General features: G+C 42.0%; 1 long non-coding RNA gene across 1 annotated transcript; it reads left to right on the plus strand.

The window, feature by feature from the left end:
- Positions 1 to 410: 410 nt before the first annotated feature.
- Positions 411 to 6,521, plus strand: LOC122230673. The gene is made up of 2 exons (XR_006207712.1): positions 411 to 1,075; positions 6,269 to 6,521. It is a non-coding gene; the product is annotated as an uncharacterized LOC122230673 (long non-coding RNA).
- Positions 6,522 to 15,230: the final 8,709 nt, after the last annotated feature.

Consider the following 15,230-nt stretch of genomic DNA (forward strand, 5'->3'; position numbering starts at 1 on the left):
TCGCGGGGAGAAGGGTGAGTACGGTGCAGGGAGGTGTTTTCAGAGAGCACGTTAACATACGTTTTATTATAGTATATTGTTGTATTGTTCTTTGTTATTAATCTCTCACTCCGCCTAATTTATAAATTAAGCTCCGTCATCGGTTTGTATGTCCAGGAAAAGTCACGGCATATATCTAGGGTTCCGTTCTTCCACGCCTTCAAGCATCCACTGGGGATCTTGGAATGTTTCTCCCTACAGCTAAGGGACACTGCTATGTATAAGGAAGGTCTTTAGTATTCTGGTGGATGCTATCATCGTTTAAGGTGTACGTCTATCACAAAGGACAGGAATAATCGGGTCAATGTCCCTTCATAGTAAACATAACAAGGAATTCCATGTCTTTGAGTTTTGAATATTCTCACCGTTTATTCTGGATTGAGGATACCTTTGTGGTTGCGGTTCTGCTCTTCAGTGATCTTGAGAAGATCCCTTCACCTTCTGAGTTCAGCTCCCCTCTGTAAAGTGAGGGAATTTAGCTATTGTGCCCTCCCAGGGCTAACATACAATGTGACACAATGATCTATAAACAAGAGAGTTAAAAAAGAAAAGAAAGCCAGAGGGTGAAAAATTAATTGCGTGTGGGGGGAGGGGAGGGGAGAGCGGAGACACAGAAACATGGTTCCTGTAGCTAAAGATTGACAGATCACACTTGTCTTAACCTGATGTGACATTGCACCCTGCTGGCCATCTGTCCATGGTCCTTGTGTGACTCCTTGCTCCCTCATGCCTTCCTCAGTGCTCAGTGGTCACAATACCCTTAGCTCAGAGTCATCTCTCAATGTCAGGAACAGGAAGTGTGCTGGGGGAAGGGGGGGGGTGAGTGTCGAGGAATTTCATATCCCCTGGGGTTCCCAATGCCCAGTGGAAAGGGCAACTGAAACTGGAGAAAAGCACAAAGCACAAGGAACGTCAGAAACCCCCTGGCCCAGTGGCTGCGCTCTAGTAGGTCCCGAGTTTTTAGGTGAAAGTTTCTATTCAAGCTGAGACCTTTCCTGCATCGCAGCACTTCCCAGTTTTTGATCATAACAAAAAGGTAAGTCTTTGTAGTTCAAGTCTGAAAGAGTATAAAGTTTTTTTTGTAGTTGATGATTCTGTCTCTTCCCCTAGATCCTCTTAATTTTATTCCAGCCCTCAAGGTAGTCAGGAAAATGTTCACCATAGAAAACCAGAACTTCTACTTATTGTCACTTTCCAACACTCTTAGCTGGAAAAATCAAAAGAATTTTATAGTGAACACCCAAACACCTGCCACCTATATTTCACCTTTCACATTTTATTGTACTTGTGAATTACAGAGCTATCTATCCTTCCATCCATCAATCCATCTTGGGATTTCTTAAAATGCATTTCAAAGTAAATTGAAGTCCTCAATAAACTTCCCCCTAAGTTTTTCATCTTGTATATTATTTAGTAGAATTAAATATTGACTTATAGTTTTTTTTTTGATATACAATTTATAGACAATGAAATGCACAAGTCTTTAGGGTATATCTGCCACTTTATTTGCACAAATGCATTCTCACTGTGTAACCCAAAACCTCTCTGGAGATATAGAAAATTAGCATCATCTCAGAAGGTTCTCCCATGCCCCTTTCTAGGCAGTTCCCACCCCTCAGAGACAATAGCTGTTGTTTTGATTTTTTTCCACTGTAGGTTAGATTAACCTATTCTATAACTTTTTTTAAATGTTTATTTTTATTTTTGAGAGAGAGAGAGAGAGAGAGTGAGAGAGAGTGAGCGAGCATGAGTGGGGGAGGGGCAGAGAAAGAGAGAGACACAGAATCAGAAGCTGTCAGCACAGAGCCCGATGTGGGGCTCGAACTCAGGGACTGCGAGATCGTGACCTGAGCTCAAGTCGGATGCTCAACCCACTGAGCCACCCAGGCACCCCTAACGTATTCTATAACTTTATATAAATGGTGTCATTGCCATATGTACTCTTATATAATAAGGCTTCATCACTCAGCATAGTGTGTTTGAGATTTATCTGTCATGATTTTATTCTTTTTATTGCTGAATAGTATTCCTTTGTATGAATGTACCACAGTTTATCCTATCAGTGGGTTTCTGGGTTCTTTCCAGTTTTGGGTTATTATGAGTAAAGCTGTTAGGAATACTCCTTTGTATTTGCTCTTGCACTATAGCATGACTTGACCCTGGGGTAGAATTTGTGTTGGGTTCCAAGAGCTGAAGAAGCAGAGTATGATGTAAAGCATGAGAAACAGAGAATGAAATCTTAATCCTTTCTGCTTGAGGTGTTACAGAAAAAGCAGCTCATCTGTTAGAAGAAGCTTAAGAGCTAGTTAAAAGGGAGTTTAATGGTAAGAATACTTATTACTTATTTCCTGCATACAACCTCTGGGAGCAGGGCAATTCCAGGCTCGTTCAGTAGCTCCAAATTCTATTAAGAACCCAGGAGCTCGCCTCATACCCATTAGATTGGTCATTATTGAATGAACCACAAAAGAAAGTAACAAGTGTTGGTGAAGATGTGGAAAAATTGAGATAATTGTGCACTCGTGGTGGGAATGTGAAATGGCACAGTTTTGTGGAAAACGGTATGGTGCTTCCTTAAAAAAATTAAAATTCAAATTACCATATAATCCAGCAATTCCACTTCTGGGTATATACCCAAAAGAATTGAAAGCAGGGTCTTGAAGAGAAATCTGTACATCCATGTTATAGCAGTATTTTCATAATAGCCAAATGTTGGAAGCAACATTTGGAGTTCACTGGTGGATGCAAAGCATGTGGTTGATACATACAATGGGATATTATTCAAACTTAAAAAGGAAGGAACTTCTGACACCTGCTACAACATGGATGAACCTTGTGCTAAGTGAAATAAGCCAGTCACAAAAAGGCAAATACTGTATGATTCCACTTATATGAAGTACCTAGAGTAGTCACATTCATTGAAAATAGAGTGGTACTTTCTTGGGGATGGCAGGGGAGTGGTGGGGGGGGGTGTGTTTCAGAGTTTTAGTTTTGCAAGATGAAAAAGTTCTGGAGATTTGTTGCACAATAATGTGATTGTACTTAAACACTACTGAACTTGGTACACTTGAAAATAGTTAAGGTGGTAAATTCTATGTTATATGTATTTTACCACAATTTAATAAAAAAAAAAAACCCAACCCAGTCGCTTCTGATCCTTCTTTGTCATCTTGTGCATAATGTTTTCTCTTATGGTTGCAAGGTGGTGCCACTGTTACGCATCATAGAAGGACTGTGTCCAGAGAAGAAGACAGACCTTCCTTTTGTTTATTAGGGAGAAACCTTTCTCTGGTGGCCCTAACAAACTTCACCTCTGAGCTCCCATTGGCCAGATTATGTCTCATGCTACAAGGGAGCTTGGAAAGCGAGTATATACCATTTTCCAGCCTTTGTAGAGAGCAGCAGGCTCTTCCAGAAAGAACAAGTGGTTGGGGAATGGCTTTTGGGTAGGCAACCAACAATATTATCTTCTGAATGGAATATGTTAGGGAGAATGGGTCCTTCTTTGTGAGCTCAGCATTGATGGCCACTCTCAGTGGTGATCAGAGCAAATCTTGGTTGATACAGGGATTGGCCTACCTTTAATATATGCAGGACCAGGGCAAGAATACAAATGAAGACCACCAGCTTTCCCTTGTTCTTTTCCCACTCCTGGTTTTGTCCCATAGTATGAAGGACTTCTCTCCCCCCCCCCCCACCCCCCAGGAATTTTGTGAGCCAGTTGACTTCATATTGGTATCTTGAAGTTGGCCACAGTGGGAATATTAATACTATGGAACTCAGTAAATACCACAGACTAGGGTTCTTTCCACCCCAGGTATCAGTGCCCTGCTGAACCTTTCACACAAGCTCGTGGACACTCCAGCTCTTTGGTCCAAGCTCTGTTCACCCCTTCTCTTTTACCATCCCTTGGGCCACATTCTGTGCATGCTGGCAATGTGGTCTGGCTGTGGGAGAACCGAGGAAAGAGCCTTGTGCAGGCATGGAAGCAGGCCCAGGGTCATTGGGCAGGGAGTTCAGGTACTGGGGCAATGTCTGGAACAGGGTATAGATTCTGGGCATATTTGGCCTGAGGAGAGGGGCGCAGCTTTAGGTTTGGAACTTCTAAAGTGTGACTTTAGGGCAGGGGGCCAATAGTGTAGGGTGGGGAAGAGAGGGAAATACTTTTGTCCACTCTCCCCAATCTTCTGCCTTTGCCTGGATGGGAGAGAATCCCCCTATCCTTTATATACCTGTCTAACTTCTCATTGAAGGGAGAATTGGATATCTAATTTTTCGGAGCCCAGTACTCATTCATGGGCTATGTTTTAGTGGTGGATGGGGCTTCTGTGTCTTGAAGTTCAGGATTTTCATAAGACGCAACTTTTGTCATTTTGTAACCGCTGGGCGCCTCACCTGTGATGCACCTGGGTGTGAAGCTCAGGTTGGAATCCTTTCCATTTTAGATTCAGGAAGGAAGGAGAAAGGCCTCTTCACTTGAGTCTGTTAGGGTCAGATATGCAGCCTCTATCTTCAATTTGTACCCCCTAGAACAGTATTTCTCAAGAGGTAGTGCTCAGACCAGCAGCAACAACATCACCTGAGAACTTACTAGAAACGCAGATTCTAGGGTCCCTCCCCACACCTCCTGGATCAGAAATTCTGGAGGTGGGGCCCAGTAGTGTTTTAATAAGTCCTCCAGGTGGCTCTGATGCAGCTGAAAGATCGAGAACCACTACTCTAGAAGAATAGAGCTTCGGGTAATCATTTGCCAGGGCGGCCGGAACAAAGTACCACCGGCTAGGTGGCAGGCAACAGAAATTTACTTCTCACAGTTCTGGAGGCTGGAAGTCTGAGATCAAGGCGCTGGCAGGGTTGCGTCCTTCTGAGGGCCACGACAGAAAGCTCTGTTCCGGGCTTCTCTCCTTGACTTGTAGATGGCTGTGTTCTTCCTGTGTCTTCTCATCATGTTCCCTCTGTACGTGTCTGTGTCCAAATTTCCTCTTCTTATAAGGACACCGGTCTGATTGGATTAGGGCTGACCGTAATGACCTTGGTTTAATTTAGTGACCTCTTTAAAGACCATATCTCCAAATACGGTTACATTCTGAGGTACTGCGTGTTAGGACTAAAACATATGGATTCTTTGGAGGATACAATTCAGTCTGTAACACTTGGGAAAACTGGCCATATAATTTACGTGTCTTTCTCCCCATTCCCCAGTTGTGAGCTTATAGAGGTCAGAGACTGGGTCTTCCTTGTTTTTGTAGCTTTAGTGTCTTACAAGATGCCCAACAATCTTTCAATAAATTTAAATTAATTGGCTGTGGATGGAAGAGCTTTTTGATGTTTTATTGGGGTTATAATCTTAAAACACTTTTTTGTGTGTGTATCTGCAAAGCACACATCTCCATGCTTATGGTCTCAGGCCTTTTTTCAAGGAAGTCTGATGTAAGACTGGCTGAGGTTTTACTACCTCATGTTGCTATAGATTTTTGAGTTGCTTAATCCTGCTTTCTCCTTTTGTATGTGTGTATATGCATAGTGCAAGCATTCCTCTGGGCCCATAGATGAGGCTGACATCTAAACTCTCTCAGAAACTTGTTTGTTTGTTTTCTTCTCTTCTGCCTGAGAGCTTTTGAAAAGAAAAGAAAATATTAGCCCCGCTTCAATCAAATATAGCAGAGGATTCTAGGTGTTTGTAGTTTTAAGAACTCAAAACCAGACTGTGATAAACAGATAATTATCATTGAGAGGTATCCCACTTTATTTGCTAGGGATTTTCTATTGTTGCTTTTCAATTTAGTAGACAGTAGAATTACGAGTTGCTATGGCAACCTACCCATTGCCCAAGTTGCCTGGGCCTTAAAGACACAGAAACCACGTTTGGTTTTATTCCATAGAGCTGACATTGTTGTAAAACAGAGCACAGCAGACTGAATACGGAATTAGAGCAGACATCCTGCCCCCACTTCTTTTCCCTTCCCTCCCCTCTTGTGGTTTCTGTGTTTACCAGGCCCCTGAATAGCCCAGTGTTAGAAATTGTATAATTTGGTCTCTGGAGTTTTTTCAAGAAAACAACCGCATTGCTGTGTCCCATGCAGTTTTGCTACCTTTGTTGGTGACAAACTATGGGAGTTAAGAAGGTTTGGGGATGGTTGGCATATATGTAGTTAAACTCCCACTTTAATACAGTGTTTGATAAATGATAGACTTCTGTCATTTCTGGGACTACCCTTCTTTCCTTCAGGTGGGACATCCAAAGACCACTCCAAAGAAACTGAAGACTGGTTCTCGAGGCATTTCCAACTTGAAGAAAAAGCCTGACAGATCTGGGGACCCATTCTTGGTTACGCCCAGAAGTAGAATTAACTGGCTAAGCTTGAGAAAACACTGGAACTCTGGCAACTGTTCTAAATGAGTTTTCTCATTCCTCTGAGCTTTGCCCGTAGCCACTGTATGCATATGTTGCAAAACTAATTATAAAAGATCTTGAGAGCCGAGGGAAGACTGATTCATCTGATAAGCTAATATGAGAGCATACCTTGGGCCTGGGTTGTAGTATACTTCCAGGAGGCATGATTGAGAAGTTAAAGAATAAAGGAAAACTCCTCAATAAAATAAAACTTCCCCTTGCCTACAGGAATTGCAATTACCCGAAGTTTGCTAGCTATGAAAGTTTAGATTTTACTGGGATGTGTTTATTTTCAGTCTTGTTTAATTTCTTTTCAGGCCGTAAGCCATCATTCAGTACTGATTTTTATGGCTACTTGTAAGGGACCAAGGAGGGACCTCCTTTTTTGCTATAGGAAGTACTTTATTTGGAAAGTAGGATTCACTTACAAAAGTTACCTACCCAGTTACTGGGGCAGTTTTGGCTTTACCCTACGACTTCTTTGAGCACTCAGGGCAATCATAGACCTTGCCAGTTACCCACGCTTATGAAATGGTTGATCACAATAGCAGGAATTTAGACTGGGGAGGTCATCTGCTGCAACAGTTCTCAACTTTTCTCTCATCAGGACACATATAATGGGTGTTTTAGTTTGGGTCCTCCCAAAAGCAGACTGGAGGACAGGAAGTTGGGTGCTGGACACGAGGAAGCAGAGGTGAGGGAGGAAGAGCTGGAGAGAGAAGGGAGAAAAGCCAGTACAGGAGGTGTTAATGAACTGGCTGCTGCTGAGGCCAAGTGGCGCTTTGTCATGTTGGGCACCACTCTGACACGCCTCAGAACTGTCCTGCCAAGGGCTGAGGAGGTTGAATATTATCCACTGATTCTATTATTGGTTGCCCCTGAGGGCCGAGCTCTTCCCACATTACAGAGAAAGCCCTCAGGCTGAGAAACAGAGGCCTGGGCCCCTGAAGTGAGTCGTTGTCGGCAATCACAGGAACTGTCCTCGGTAGTTATAGGTGAACTCGGACACGGGCAGGGCAGCAATAGTGTCTGCTTCTCTCTGTGTATCTGTCATTGTGGTGGTGGTTTTAGAATCTCATCCTCAAGTTCTTGACATGCTTCCCATTCAGAGAGGGGGATCTATGGCTTTTTTTTTTGTGAATATAGGCAAGCTTGGGACTGCTTTGACCAGCAGGATATGATAAAAGTGATCTTACGTGACTTCCAAAGTTAGGTCATAAAAAGCCACGCAGATTCGACCTTCGTTGCTGGGGTACTTGCATTTATTTGGAGCTTTGACCTGCTATGTAAGAAGTACAGTTACCGTGAGACTGCCACAATGCAGAGGCCGTGTGTGGTCAGCAGCCCCCGCTGAGCTCCCAAGCCATGGCTAGTGTCAGCTAGCTAGCCCTGGCTAGTGAACTAGCCCCGTTGAACTTCCAGGTCTCTGCAGCCTCAGTCGATATCTGACTGCCACCCCCAAGTGAGAACTGTCCAGTCAAGCACTGCCTGAATGCCTGACCTTCAGAATCTATGAAAAAGATAAAATGATTGTTCTACACTTTTACACTTGGAGAACTTTGTTATGCAGTCATAGTAACTGCAACACTTACCCTGGGGAAACTGGTGGTATTGAGGAAATGCTCACAGAACACCTTTTGGGGTAGGGGTAGCCTGCCATTTTCCAGAGAAGTCACTGGAAGCCCAGGGAGGTAAAAATATTCACCTGAGTTCACATTAGCATTTCCCCCCGCCCCAGCTGTGGCATTATCAGTTCCTCATCTGCTGTCTGAGGATGCGGTATTACTGGAAGATGATATTTTGAAAAGGGCTTTGTGAAGAGTCTGGGAGCACCTTGCACTCAGACTGTGTGCCTTTTCTTTCCTTACTTTGGAATTCAGCAGTAAGATTGTGCTGACTGCTGCTTCATAAAGAAACCATCTCATCCTCTTTATCCAAAGCAGTTAGAATCAAGGACAAAGGAAGGAAGGAGAATGACTTGTTTAACCAATCTAGAAATCTTTCCATCATGTGAATATTTTAAATTTGGACAAAAACTCTTAAAAACTTGGTGTTCCAGTGAGGAGTCATGAGTGTGGTTTACAAATGCTGGGACTCTTTGAGGGCTGGGAGAAGAAAGTTCTCTGAAATTTTGGCCTCAGAATCATATGAACTTGGAAGTCACTCCTACAAAAGGGAATGTCAGTGTTACACAGTGTCATTGCACTGTAATGAATGGAGTGTAAATGCATTCATTCAACAGCACATGGATTCCATTTTCCTTGATGATACACTTGGATTTAGAAATGAAGGAGAAAAGCCTTCAGAAAATAGGTTTTTGGTTTTTAAAATATGTAATATTAAAAAGAATTTCAAAGCACCAAACTGTTCTTGACACCAGATGAACCCAAACCTCTGTCATATTTATGCATTTCTAGTTCAAACCCCCAAGGCTGATTTATTACCAGCCTCTTAGAGAAGTTGATCATAATCCTTCTTTATGTCAATGGGAATAGAAAATTTGAGATAAAAAATGGCCCTTCTGATGGCTTTCCCTGACTCTGTGTGAGTTATAGAGACTGTATGGCTGGGTTTCAGAGACTGTTAAAATGGCCCTAAAAAATTTTAACTGAAAAGTGATCAATTCACAGACTGCATATAGATAAATCTTCATCACAGCTGCTTTTTTTTTTCTTTAATGTTTTTTTTTTTATTTTGAGAGAGAGAGAGAGCACAAGCTGGGAGAGGGGCAGAGAGAGAGGAGAGAGAGAATCCCAAGCAGGCTCCACTCTGTCAGCCCGAGCCCGACTTGAGGCTCAAGCCTGCAAACAATGAGATTGTGAGATCATGACCTGAGCTGAAATCGAGTTGGATGCTTAACTGACTGAGCCACCCAGTTGCCCCTCTTCATCATAGGTTCTAAAGTGGCTAGACTTCAGCATTCCTCAGGATCCCTGAAATGCAACCTTATGTCTTCTGTTTACAGAACACAGAACATTGCTGGGACAATGATTTGATTTCTATTTTTTTTTTTTTTTTAAAGACTAATTTAGGTTTTAGGCACAGTAAGGAGAACTGCTGGGAAAATGTGTACCCAAGGTTCTCAGGACATTCTGCAACTTAAAACACTAAAATAACAGTGTAAATTAATATGTGTGTAGAGTGAGCATAAGTGTATGCTTATTTGTTTATACCTGCCTCATCACCAAACAGAAGTCAGCTTGTTTTTTGTTTTTTTTTTTTTTAATCCCGTCTATTTCCTGTAAACTGGAAATTATTTCTAAAGACTTGATTAGATTCAAGTTAATTATTTATGGCTATAGTGCACTGTAGGTGATGTTGTGGTTTCATATAGCATCATAGCTATTTATTTAGCTCATGCTTCTGTAGGTTATTCTTTAATTTGGGCGAGCTCAGCTGGGAAGAGCTAGTCTAGGGTGGGCTTGGTTAGTCTTGGCTGGGTTTACTCTTGCATCTGGTCAGCTGGTGGTTTGTCTGGGTTGACTGGCTTATGTAGGCACACCTCGTTTTATTGTACTTTGCAAATATTGTGTTTTTTACAAATTGAAGGTTTGTGTCACCCCTCGGTCAAGCAGGTCTCTTGGTGCCATTTGTCTAACAGCTTTTGCTCCCTTTGTGTCTCTGTCACATTTTGGGAATCCTTGCAATATTTCAAATTTTTTCATCATTATGCTTGTTACGGTGATCTGTGATCAGTGATCTTTGATGTTACTATTGTAATTGTTTTGGGGTGCCATGAACCGCACCCATATGATAAGGATGAACCTAACTGATAAAATATTGTCTGTGTTCTAACTGCTTCACCAACCAGCCATTCCCCTGTCTTTCTCCCTCTTTGTGGACCTCCCTGTTTCCTGAGACACAATATTGAAATTAAGCCAATTAATAACTCTACAATGGCAATGAAGTGTTCAAGTGAAAGGAAGAGTCAATTGATGTGGCAAACTTCATTGTTCTCTTATTTTAAGAAATTGCCACAGCCACCCCAAACTTTGGCAATCCTCACCCTGATCAGTCAGCAGCCATTAACATGGAGGAAAGACCACCAGCAAAAAGATTACAACTTGCTGAAAGCTCAGATGATGGTTAGCATATTTTAGCAATAAAGTATTTTTTTAAACTTTATTTATTTATTTTGAGAGAGAGAGAGAGCATAAGTGAGGGAGGGGCGGAGAGACAGGGAGAGAAAATTCCAAGCAGGCTCCACATCGTCAGTGTGGAGCCCGATGTGGGGCTCAAACTCATGAACTGTGAGGTCATGACCCAAGCCAAAACCAAGAGTTGGACGCTTAACTGACTGAGCCACCCATGCACCCTGCAATATTTTTAAATTAAGGTGTGTCCATTGTTTTTTAGACGTAATGCTATTGCAGACTTTATTAGACTATAGTGTAGGGTAAATGTAACTTTTATACGCACTGAGACACTAAAAAAACCTATTTAATTTGCTTTATTGTGCTATTCACTTTATTGAGGTGGTCTGGAACCAAACCTGCAATATCTTTGAGTTATGCCTGTAATGGATTCAGCTTGGATGGCTCAGATGAACGAGACCTATCTCCAGGTGCTCACTTGTCCTTTTCCTTTAGCATGATATTTTGGACTTATTCACATGGCAACTCAGGGTTCCAAGAGTGAAATCAAGAACACACAAAGCCTCCTGAGGCATGGGTTCTGACCTTGTACAGTATCATTTCCGTAAGAGAAAATCTCAACGCCAGCCCACAAGTGGAGAAAAAGACTACTTGATGGAAGAAACTACAGCATGACATTGCTAGGGCATAGGTACAAGGAGAAAAAGAATTTATGGTCATTTTTTCAATCTACCACACGGGGTTTGTGTTTTTCACAAATGGGCCAACTAGCGGGAAAATTTCCCAGGCTACTGTTGAAAATGTAAGTTTTTGAGAAACCGGGTATTATGAATGTGTCCGAGTAACAGAGAAGCCCTGAAAATGAGAATTTTGAGTTCAGTGTAGATGGCAAATCAGCAGTTGGTGAGGAGTTTTTTCTAAAAACTATTGTGGCAAAAACTTGCTGTGGCGTATATGTGTATATATGTATATGTGTGTATGTGTGTGTGTGTGTGTGTATATATATATATATATATGTATAAAATTTTGCCTCAGTGTCTCAACTATAGAATAGGGACATCCAGTTAGCTCGCTTGAAAGTGTAACTACCAGGAAATAAAACCTGTAGGGTATAGAATATACTATGGACGGTTGCAAGACATAATAGTGCTGTGTAGAGTAGGATCACTTTAGAACAAAGTACTGTAGACTGAGTTGCTTAGGCAACAGAAATTTATTTCTTGCAGTCTAGAGGCAGTAAGTCTGAGGTCAGGGTGCAGCAGTGTTGGGTTTTTGGTGAAGGCTCTCTTCATGGCTTGCAGACTCTGCCTTCTTGCTGGAGAGGGGGGGAAGATTGAGAGAAGGGCGGCGGGGAGGGGAGAGAAAGCTCTCTTACCTCTTCTTAAAAGGGCACTGATCCCATCATGAGGACTCCACCCTTATGACCTCATCTAAACCTAATTACCTCCCAAAGGCCCCCCACCCCCAAATATCATCATCTTGGGGGGCGCAGCTTCAACATAGAATTTTGAGTGACGCATTTAGTCCATAACAAGTTGCACGCACGATCACATTTTCCTGGGTTATATTTAATGGAAAGCAAGCAGCAGTTTGAATGTTTAGGTAGATATGGTAGGATATTTCCAATATTTAAAGGGCTCACGTGTGGAAAAGTAATTAAATCTTGTGGCGTCTCAGAAGTAGAATTGGGAATTGCAGATAAAAGCTATGAGGATTATAGAAAGCTGACTTCGGTTTATTATAAGAAAGTCCATTGGAAGTATTTGGGCTCGCTGTAATGGGGGAAATAGCCTGCCATATGAGGTCACAGGTTCTATATCTTTGGTTCAGAGAAAGGTCCTGCTTCACTTCACTGGTTGTCAGTTCTATTCTACACGGGGCATTTTGTTAAGTATTTGGTAGATGGTGGATTTTATTTTACTGTGGTGTAGTTTTGTTAGGGATAAGTATAGGGACTTCTGCAGGGTATTGAGAAGAGGGACTCTCAAGAATATGACACTTGTTGTTCCTGAAGAATCTGTACATCGGATGAGAAAATGGCCTCTCCAATCCAATAATTTTATCCTTTGCTGAACCAAAGGCTGTGTGACCTGCTAATCCTCATTTTCTCAGCAGGCGGCGCTCTAGCACCAGGGATTGCGTAAAAAGTATCACTTGAGCGAAACAAGGACTTTTTTGGTTAATGTTTGTTTTTCAGGCAAAAAAGGAAAGCTGTTAGGAAAAATAAACAGTTTATCAGGCATTCCGACAAAGACACTTCAGAGGGAAGACAAGCTGTCGCTTCAAGGACAGGAAGAAAAATCCCTGCGTTTGTAGAAGCATCAGACGCTGCGTTGAGTGCCTTGCAAGGAAAAAAAAAATCGTGAAATGAGGAAGAAAAAACAGAGATAATAGAGAAGATTAAGAAAATAGAAAACAATTGAAATCATCTGCAAGCAAGCATGGAAGAGTAGAGCCTTGGGAGAGAGATGTGGAGGAGTAGCATAGCCATTGGAAAAAATGAAAACTACTTTAATATAATTGAGAATCATTCTAAGTATTCAGATGTACCATTTACTTTAGATGCCATAGCTCCTGCATGATTGGTTTCAGCTGCCCAGCCCACATCCCTTTCTTGTTTTAAAGCTTTCAGTGTTTGGAGGTCTTCAAGCACATAAATTTTTGCACCTAATGACAAGTGCGTGATTTCTGGATCGAAGTCACTTCACTGTTTTCCAGATTTTCAAGCTGGGAAAAGAGTAGATGAGTTAGGAACCCAGATTTAATGAAAGGGATTGGGGCAGGAAGAGTTAAATTAAAAGGAAATTGTGAAATTGGTTGGATTTCTGAAGTGCCATCTATGCTTACCTCTTCCTGGGATTAGGGAAGATGCTCCCAATTTAGTCTTCACTTCCTCTAGTTGGCCACTTAAGTGAATTTTCTCAAGAAGAACTTCTTGACATTTATCTTTTTGTATCAAATCAATAGCTTAGAGAATCTCTTTTTGTAAGGTGTTTAATGCAACATCATTTCACTTGGTTTACTCTTTCGCATAGCGAGGTTTAATCAGCAGAGTACATTACAGTAACCTGAAAATAATGCATAAAACCAAAGGATAGCCATTGTGAGATTGTTATTATGATCTACCCATGGTCTCTGTAATATTTGAGTGAAATTAATGTGATGGCAGAACTATTATATACATGGTTCTGAAACTTTGGTGTGCATCAAAATCACCTGAGGGCTCCTTAAAATAGAGACAGCGGGGCCCTACTCAGAGTTCCTCATTCAGTAGGTCTGGAGTGGAGTCAGAAAATGTAAATTTCTAACAAATTTCAGCTGGTGTTGATTTGCTTGGTCCAGGGACCTCACTTTCGGAACCACTGACACATTTGCTGAAAGGTTCTATTTGATTTTGTTGTAACTTTGGTTCCCCACTCCCAACATGATGTAAGCTCAGATCAGATATTTAATTAACAAAGAAGGAGGAGGACAGAGTGTGAGAGTGTGCCTTGTTGAATACCTCCTATGCTCCTACCCCTATTTTGAGTTCTTTACATTCTTTTTTTTTTTTAATTTTTTTTTTTTTTAACGTTTATTTATTTTGAGACAGAGAGAGACAGAGCATGCACGGGGGAGGGGCAGAGAGAGAGGGAGACACAGAACCGGAAGCAGGCTCCAGGCTCTGAGCCATCAGCCCAGAGCCCGATGCGGGGCTCGAACTCACAGACCGCGAGATCGTGACCTGAGCTGAAGTTGGACGCTTAACTGACTGAGCCACCCAGGCGCCCCAGTTTACATTCTTAATCTTCTCAGTTGATCTTCCCTATGATCATAAAAAGAGGGATTTACTCTTCCCCCTGAACATATGTAGAATCTAAGTCTTGAAGAGCTGGGGAACTTTCCAAAGGCTGTCAGCTAGCAAGTAGCTGAACTGGAATTTGGACTCTGGTTGTGCTTGACTACAAAGGCTGCATTATGCAAGAGGACTTCAAAAGCATTCATCAAAGTTTGATTCATTGAATTTTTGCAGATTGCAGTTCAAACTGTCTGTACACGATTGACCACAGACAAACTCCTTAATTTCTGGACCTAAGTGTTTCCATTTCTAAGGAGGTAAGTATCTCTCAGGCTAGTATGAGGATTAAGTGAAACAACGTATGTCAGAGTGCCTAGTATAGTATCTGGCATACAGTACGTGCTCCTTAAGGCTGAACTCCCTTTCCTTTCCTTAGAAATGCATGTATTTATTAATCCAAGTTCATCTTAGAAATGAGTGAGAAAGCTTTGACTAGAATAGAGATGCTCAGATTCCAACTTGTCCCAGGGAACTTGAAGTGCCTTAGTGGGGACGGAAGGCAGCCATTCTTTTGACAGTAGGCAAGACCGACCTGGGTCTTCTAGATTTCTCCAGATGGAGCCTACCTCTACATTTGCTTCTGATGATAGTGGGTGTCTGTCACAAATACCCTGTTCTCACCAGTGCAACCAAAAGGAACTGGACAGTCTCCAGGTGAGTTTTCCAGAAGCCCTGTGTATTCCACCCACTCTCTTGTTTGGATTCCATCCCCTTCCCGCGTACCTTCACTTGGTAATCCCATTATCCTTGTTATTTCTGAGTCTGTTTCTTTTGACTAATCTTTCTCCTGGATGTGGATCATATTTTCCTGCTTCTTTCCATGTCTAGTAATTTTTTAGATGTTGACCTTATAAATGTTATTTTG

Source organism: Panthera tigris, chromosome C2 (genome assembly GCF_018350195.1).
Source record: "Panthera tigris isolate Pti1 chromosome C2, P.tigris_Pti1_mat1.1, whole genome shotgun sequence".
Classification (NCBI taxonomy): Eukaryota; Metazoa; Chordata; class Mammalia; order Carnivora; family Felidae; genus Panthera; species Panthera tigris.